This window comes from Zootermopsis nevadensis, unplaced genomic scaffold (genome assembly GCF_977971745.1).
Source record: "Zootermopsis nevadensis isolate Lab colony 2312 unplaced genomic scaffold, Znev_1.0 Znev_ptg000023l, whole genome shotgun sequence".
NCBI lineage: Eukaryota > Metazoa > Arthropoda > Insecta > Blattodea > Termopsidae > Zootermopsis > Zootermopsis nevadensis.
In genome coordinates this window covers 6,017,004-6,025,514 of record NW_028259155.1, presented here as the reverse complement: position 1 = coordinate 6,025,514, position 8,511 = coordinate 6,017,004, and the positions used below count along the sequence as shown (strand labels likewise).

The window sequence follows — 8,511 nt, the reverse complement described above, 5'->3', positions numbered from 1 at the left end:
AAGTCTAGGCCTTTAGTTACGACCGTCGGATGTAAAGAATAACAGATTTGTGCATCTCTGTCGTGGATGTGAAAGAAAATATTAAATGCAGATTTATGATATTTGTTGTGAATTATTTGGGGTTAAGGATTGCTTTCGTAGTGAATGTAAATGTCCACATAAGAACACGCTGATGTAGGAGAAAGTGGTCGTGTTATATATTTTGAATTTAAGTAAGGGAAAATATGTTAATTTATGTCTATTGAGATAATATTAAATTGACAAGAAAGTAAACTAAGAAACGTGGGAAAAATATTAAAATTATACCGAAAGAAGAATGATAAATGTTTCCAACTTAAAATTTTGTATCACCAAATTTGTCTGTGAGTTGTCTTATATCAATAATGATGATAATACTGTTGACTTGGTAATGGAAGAGTTATGGTTAATCGCCTCATATTTTAAAATTAACAAAGTTTGTACAAAATAATACTTATTCAGAAGTTAATAGCATATCTCGCCTTTTATGAAACTTTAAGTTTCATTATCGTAGATGGTTGTCTTCTGGGTTATAGCGCGGTGCATTCTGGTAGAAGTTTACCAACGTTTTAGAGGTCCTTACTGTCTCTATCATCAGGGTACATTTCACTACAACCTAGATAAGTTAATTATTGTGTTCATAAGAGTTAGCCACAAGACCCTATCTTAAGGAAGATGAATCCAGTACCATATAGAGTTTATTTCAGATCCATTTAAATATTATCCTTGTATAATTTTGCCTCCAGTAGAAATGGCGTCTTTTGATTGTTACATTAACTATACTGCAGTTTTAATTCATATAGTGTACGTAATATTTGTGCGTGCCAAATTTAATCAAAATTGCTAATATATCCAGTTCTGTCGAAGATTGTGCTTTTTGTTAAAAAGCAAATATAATCAGTAAACCAATAAATTTTCTGCGGCTTTTCCAATAAGCTGACTGATCCATAACCTAAATCAGTGTTTTAATTTAAAATTTTACGGCAATTGAAATACATTTAACAGCTGACTATCTATAGAACTACACAAATAATTTATTTACGTTTAAAAGTAACGTTTAATTACATATTAACTTTTTTGGTCATAATTTTACGTCATGGGAGATTTATTTCATTGTATCGGCATGCCAGTCACAGTGGTCCAGTGGTCTACAGGATTATGGGTTTGAATCCCATTCCGGGCATATATATCTATTCGCGTAGTTTCATGTGTGGTACAGACCTTGCTGGGGTTTTACTGGATATTTAATAAATTATAATGAATATAAACCCCTACGTCATTAAATACAAATGGCATAATTTTATTACCGCATCAACTCAGTTGTAAATGTAATGTCATAAAATAGTGTGACACAAACGATCAAACATTTATCCTCCGAATAGTTTGGATATTTGTTCCCTGGTAAATTTCATGTGGAGAATATGTTAAGTCTTATATTAATTGTTATTTTCAGTCACAAAGTTTAATTCACTCTGTTTTATTTCCAGTAGACTGAAATAAAAAACTCTTCTCATTAAATTAGAGATAAATACGTCTGTTTCTGTCTACATCTGGATAAAACTTGGTTCATAATCCTCTCAATTAGGTGACAATGAACAGAGACCAATGAACACAGTTAAAGATGTTAAGTTATTATGTTGTAACTAGATGGCTTACCGAACCCGAGGGTTCATCACCGAATTAACCAAAGCCCTCCACCGGACCCTGTCCTGGGCCAACAAAATCCAGTCTCCTTCAACTCCTATCTCCCATAGATTCCGCCTGACATTATCCTCCCATCTACGCCTAGGTCTCCCCAGTGGTCTCTTCCCCTCAGGCTTCCCGACTAATACCCGGTGTACACCTCTTGCCCCATCCATGCGTGCCACATGCCTCACCCATCTCATTCTTTTTGACTTAATCACCCTGACAATATTGTTGTAACTATAGAATCTTAATGTCTGACGTTATGAAAAACACATACCATGAGGACTGGCATTAATATTTCTAATATTTTAAATGGTAGAGATCTTGGTTGATTTATACCTTTTCCATGTTTACCTATATAACTTGTTTGCAGTACAAACTTTGTGAAAAACCAACAAAAAATGTCGTTGTTTACATATCATTAGCTTCAAAATTAATTAAGTTTGTTTGATATTTTTTGTGATATCAAACGAGTACAGTCAACAGTAATTTTGCATCATGTTCGGGAGGTTAATAATTCGGATCTCAGCCTGGATAAATGGAAATTTGTCAGGTATTCCTCAATGCATATTTTTCTTACTGTCCTCGTAATTAGCTACAAAATTTAAACTTACAATAATACGACGGTAAATTCCCTTGTCTTTGATTCCAATCTGCCTTTTAAATATTTCATAATTCAAAATGTAAATGCCTATTGCTTATTTGATGATGACGAGCCAAATTGTAGGGATTTCAAAACATCGGATATCTGTGATAAGTATGAAGAAGATTTTTGGCGGAGTAAATTAAACTTTAGTGAGAAAAAGCCAGAAAAACCCTAACCAACAATATTCATTCACAAAGAATAACACGTTTAATTACATCATTAACTCATACCAACTACATGATAATACGAAAACCTACTTATTATCATGTATCGTATTCGCGAGTTACCATGTTCAAATCTTGGTAGTGCTTAAAGACGTGTATGGTGCTGTAAAATAGACTGTAAACGTAATTTTAAACATTTTTGTCAAATTCCAATCATAATTATGTTATTCATAATCGGTAAATTTAATAACACGCCATAAATAATTAACTTGTTGCAATGCAGCGGATATGGGTCATAAAGATAACCACTTACCACTGGTTTTATTTATTATTATTTATTTAGTGTTCTGTCTGACGACAGGTCCATATGAACAGGATCCTTCCATCCTTTTCTCGGACTGGGACCTGTTCATATACGTTCTTGGCAGATGATCCAGAAGTGGTTTGCCATTGCCTTCTTCTGTGTGTGAATGGAGTAATTGTTGGGATGCCACGGAGGAAAACTCCGTGTTGCCTAGACCACGGCCTTGCCCAACACAAGTTATAAATTCGGGCACCGCCGGGAATCGAACCCGAGACTCCAGGATTACAAGGCCAGCGTTCTAACCGCTAGACCACCTCGTCTTATTATTATTTAGTGTTCTGTCTGACGACAGGTCCATATGAACAGGATCCTTCCATCCTTTTCTCGGACTGGGACCTGTTCATATACGTTCTTGGCAGATGATCCAGAAGTGGTTTGCCATTGCCTTCTTCTGTGTGTGAATGGGATGCCACGGAGAAACCGGGGAAGCCCCCGGAGGAAAACTCCGTGTTGCCTAGACCACGGCCTTGCCCAACACAAGTTATAAATTCGGGCACCGCCGGGAATCGAACCCGAGACCCCCAGGATTACAAGGCCAGCGTTAGGAACGAACGAACTCAGTCCATGACATTCGATCAGTAGATCCTTGGATGTAACCTCATGATTTATACCATATTCACTTGGATCTTATAAGTTAAATGATTAATATTTTTCTGCCTGACAAAGTCTTCACTGTGCCTTTCTGATAATAACTTCATTGACTGGTTATGACACTTCGGTCTGCGTATTCACATGCTTTGTCGCCAACTCCCAGTGTCTTGTATATTTGACCTCATCTCAGCCTGTGTCCCGTCCTCCTGTTCGTAGTTACTCTCGTTAGACTGTTTCCCTCACGCTTTCCTGACCAAGCCTCCTCCTAGACTTCGTCAGTCTGCTCCTCTGATATCAATTTGACAACATGCTACTGTGTTCCCCTTACCTCATTTCCAGGGGATTTTAAGGCAATATCTTATTCATAAGGTATATTTACTCCCCCCTTGTCGTAAGGGAGTATCCCATTGCCAACCTACTTAAAACATTCTGTCAACCGGGTAGTTAGAATAACACAGATCGCTACTATGTTGATGTAATCAGTAAAAAGCTTTAGGGTTTAAGCGTAGTAAATATTAAAGAAAGCAAATTTTATTACTGTAAATTTGCATTTTACATAAAATTTTACAATGACGGCTGCCAGAATTCTGCATTTTACCGGAATTATGTTTTCAGCTCTGCTGTAGTCGCTGATTGGGTCAAATCCAGGTCAGAATATGATTCATTGTGTGTCTTTGCAGCCTTAAAAGTCCATCGTGAAAGCGGATACAGAATTTTCTCAGCCAGGATATATCCTTTATTCATTAAACTTTAGTCTACATGTATCACAGAACAAAGGGCAAATATATATCTTGTTTACGCTAGTAAAAATCACACAGAAAAATACTTAAAATACATAGACGTAAATTTTAATTATATCTCATGCACAGTACTAATTTTTAGGCGTTCTTTACGCCCTCATTTCGTAGAAATTATATAATTGCGGTGCCCGAATTTATAACTTGTGTTGGGCAAGGCCGTGGTCTAGGCAACACGGAGTTTCCCTCCGGGGGCTTCCCCGGTTTCTCCGTGGCATCCCAACACACAGAAGAAGGCAATGGCAAACCACTTCTGGATCATCTGCCAAGAACGTATATGAACAGGTCCCAGTCCGAGAAAAGGATGGAAGGATCCTGTTCATATGGACCTGTCGTCAGACAGAACACTGAATAATAATAATAATGATAATAATAAGAGTGGTATAAGTTTATATTTCCTCTGAGTCGTCGTTTTAAATGGAACCGAAGGACACCTTTGGAATTTTGTTGTACTACAAATGGTACACCTTTTCTAACGTGTTAATCTGTGAACCATTTCAAAGAAATATGATAGTATTTGGTTTTAAATTTTTTTAAGTATGGTCTATATTGGGCTATAAGTGGTCAATATGAATTTAAGTTTAACAAGGTCACAAATCCCAGATTATACTTAAATCCTTTGTAAGAGACAGACAGGACCCTCCTATTATGAGCCTACTTATTCATTTCATGTAAAGAATAAACGACGGATAACATGTTTGAATTTCTCTGCGCGGTAATACAAACTTGTCTTACAACGAGTCACTCAATTGTCGATTCAGCGGCTATGCTCGAACGTAAAATCGAATTTGGGGGAACGAGTCGACTTCTGATGCCAAAGTACTTGTAGAATCATCAAGAAATAATTTTCTCTAGCATCACTTTCCGCTACAAATTCTACACGAATTTCTTTTAACCTAAATCAGAAAAAAAAGTTCAATTGTGTTTTTGAAAGTAAAAAGTTATAATATATGAGTCATGTAGCATGCATAAGAGACGTAAGAAACACACGTAAAATTTTTGTCGGAAATCAAGAAGGGAAGAGACCACCTAAAAGACCTGCACGTAAATATAAGGATAATATTAAAATGGATATGAAACATTAAGATATGACATAGATTTATCTGGCTTAGTATATGGTCTAGTTACTGGCTGTTGTGTACATGGCAACGAACATTTAAGTTTTGTAGAAAGAGTTGGATTTTAATGTAACATCACAATGGGTCTAATAAGCTATGTGAACGTAAATTTATTTTTTTGAAACTTATTTTTACACTATTTATTTCGAACCATTGATCTTAAAAGTTATGATTGTTTGTAAGAGCACTAATTGATGATACAACCGATGTATTTAATTACAGCCAGTTGAAAAGCTTAATAATGCACGGTCTTACATTCATTTATTACTGGTACCTTTCGTTTGGTTCATAATTTTCCTTTTGGTTCTTTCTTTTCTACACTCCATAGAGTTTCACTTACATTCCACACCGAAGCTCTTCCAGACTCCCCCCCTCCCCCCCCCCCCCCACACACACACAGGAAGAAAGCCTGCTTTATCCAGCCGCAGACTTGGATATGGCTTTTGTCACTGTCACTAAAACCACTTTGTATAAGCAACACCAGAACACAAAGCTAAGAGACGAAAGGAATCTTATATCTAAAATTTCAGTACCCAAATGACAACAGCTGTTACTGACAACGTGTTTTAGCTTGTCAATATTACGTCAAATGTCTTAGACTTACAAATATTGCTAGATGCGTCTTTATTAGATTACAATATTTTATGACAAATTTTTATATATCGCCGAAAATTGCTGTATTTTGGATTGTTTCGCCGACGTTACAGAAGTGTTACCTCCATCATCAGGGAGATTACATCCAGAAGACAACCATCTTTATATTTGACGTCGTAAAGACCTGAAATCTCACACAGATACGGAATTATATGTAATGAAGAAGTGATGGCCTATTTGAATGTCTTATAAAGGAATTCGCCTAAATATATTTCTGGAAACCACAAACATCTCAGGGGTATCATCCACTGTTAAAATTAAGAGATACCACCACTCCACTGCCACCGGGTAAAAAACCCATTTGCAGTTAATAATAAATAATAATAATAATAAATATTAGACGATCTACCGCTAAGCTAACTTTCTCGCCGTCTCTCTTTATAATTACTTTGCCAGTTGGAATTTCATAATTAAGCATTGCTTGTGGTCTAGGATAATCGCAGTTGTATGAACCGAGATTCCATTCAGCCACATCTGGACCACTGGCTCTCTTGCGATAACAGAGAGCTTCAACGCCATGATATGGCGCCCTGCCCAACTTCATTTGTTTCACATTCTCACTGTTTATTCAAAGCACTTTAGTCAAACTAAAGGATAATATGGAATAATACTGGAATAGGACAAAGTTACATGGTTAGAAGCTTTAATATATATTTCACCTGTTGCTTACAGGATGATTAAAAACGTAAGGATTAATTAGGCATAATATTCAGCGCACACGAGAGAAACGATTATAAAAAAACATCTAAGAATTTAAAGGAAGAAACTTAATAGAAGTAAATGTTGGTATAATATTAAAATGTATGTCAGTAACATAGATTTTTGGTGTGTGAATTGTACTCAGTCAACACAAGTTATTGGTAATTTTCCGAAAACGATCAATATATTTCCAGTACCTTAAAAGTAAGGAATTTATTGATTAGTCATACATTAACTGGCTCTGGATCCATTGGCTTTTGTGAATATGGTAATGAACTTTTGGGTTTCTTAAAAGTAAGATATTTCTTGATATGCCAAATGACTCAGTTTTTGAGTAAGGCCCTGACTTTGAAGCTCTCTAGACAGACAGATAGTTGAATAATTATTTGACATGTTTTGAGTTTAGTTTTTATATTATTATTTTGTGACTGAAAGCAGAATTTGGATTTAGAAGTTCAATATAAAATTAGTTTACATGATTCTACCCCACTTACTCGTGGGGTTTTGAAAAAAAACTTGCTTTGTGAATCACCGAATTTGATCGTTTTAAATGTAACAGAATTACAATCTGTGGATACATACGATACGTAGTTCCAGTTTACAGTTCTGCTCACCCTTTGCGCTGCGTAACAGAGTCCCTGACGTTTTTTGCTGTATCCAAATGTAATTAACTGTTGGTCCTGTTGATTTTTGCTTTCATATACACAATATTTTATAGTTTGAAATTGCAATAATATTTTCGTGATTACGATGGAAATAATTTGTGCACGTTCTGCAAAAACCTAGACTGACATAATAACCACTCATTCCAGTAAATTAAGAACGTTATTAATTACGATTTGATAATATTAATAATGCTGATAAATTCTATTGTATTAAACCAGCGGACCAGGGGTTCGAATCCTGCTCGGAAAAATGATGTTTCCACGCTACTAAGTTTAGTTTTATGCATAACAGACCTTAGTATGTTGTGATCATAGTCGAAGAAATCTCGTAGAATAGGTTTGTATAATATGGCCTACATTGAATTAAATTCAGAACTTATCATCTCAAAACTAAAATTTTTCAGAGGTAACCTGACAGACACTTGCGAAACAATTAAACTCCTCAAGCCAAATTTTGTCCAAATAATATTTAAGAACTCTGTCCGTGCCTCAGAAAAAAAACGATACCATTACAACGACAAACTTTTAATGTTATTCAAAGAAATAATCGCTGTTTACAGCGAGAATCTTACAAAATCCATGAACACAAACGCACAGTTAATTAATGATTGTAAAAGCACGGAGTTAGCTACTTTTTTACGGTGATAAATGACTCATTTAGGTCTCAGACTCTTTATACCTCTAATTATATCAGAGAACCCGATAATGTATCATGCTGTTGCATCAAAAACTAAATATTTCTAGATTGTCGTCTTCTGAGTTGTGATGAAGTTTAGTTTTTAAGATGGAGGAAATACGAAGATTTCTGTGTTCTGGGTTGTTACGCTGTGTAGTCTAGTCGATGTTAACCAACGTTTCATTGCCCTGATGACGGAGGCAGTATGACCTCTGAAACGTTGGTTAACATCTACCAGACTACACAGCACAACAACCCAGAAGACAGAAATCTTCATACTCATCGCCCTGATGATGGAGGCAGTATGACCTCAGAAACGTTTGTGGACAATGACCAGACTACACAGCACAACAACCCAGAAGACAGAAATCTTCATACTCATTGCCCTGATGACGGAGGCAGTATGATCTCTGAAACGTTGGTTAACATCGAC

At 36.0% G+C, this 8,511-nt stretch overlaps 1 protein-coding gene across 1 annotated transcript in view; it reads left to right on the top strand.

Annotated features, from left to right (window-relative positions):
- LOC110834590 (uncharacterized) overlaps positions 1 to 8,511 on the top strand; it is a 77,445-nt gene that overhangs the window by 13,638 nt on the left and 55,296 nt on the right. The gene's annotated exons all lie outside the window — the stretch shown is intronic.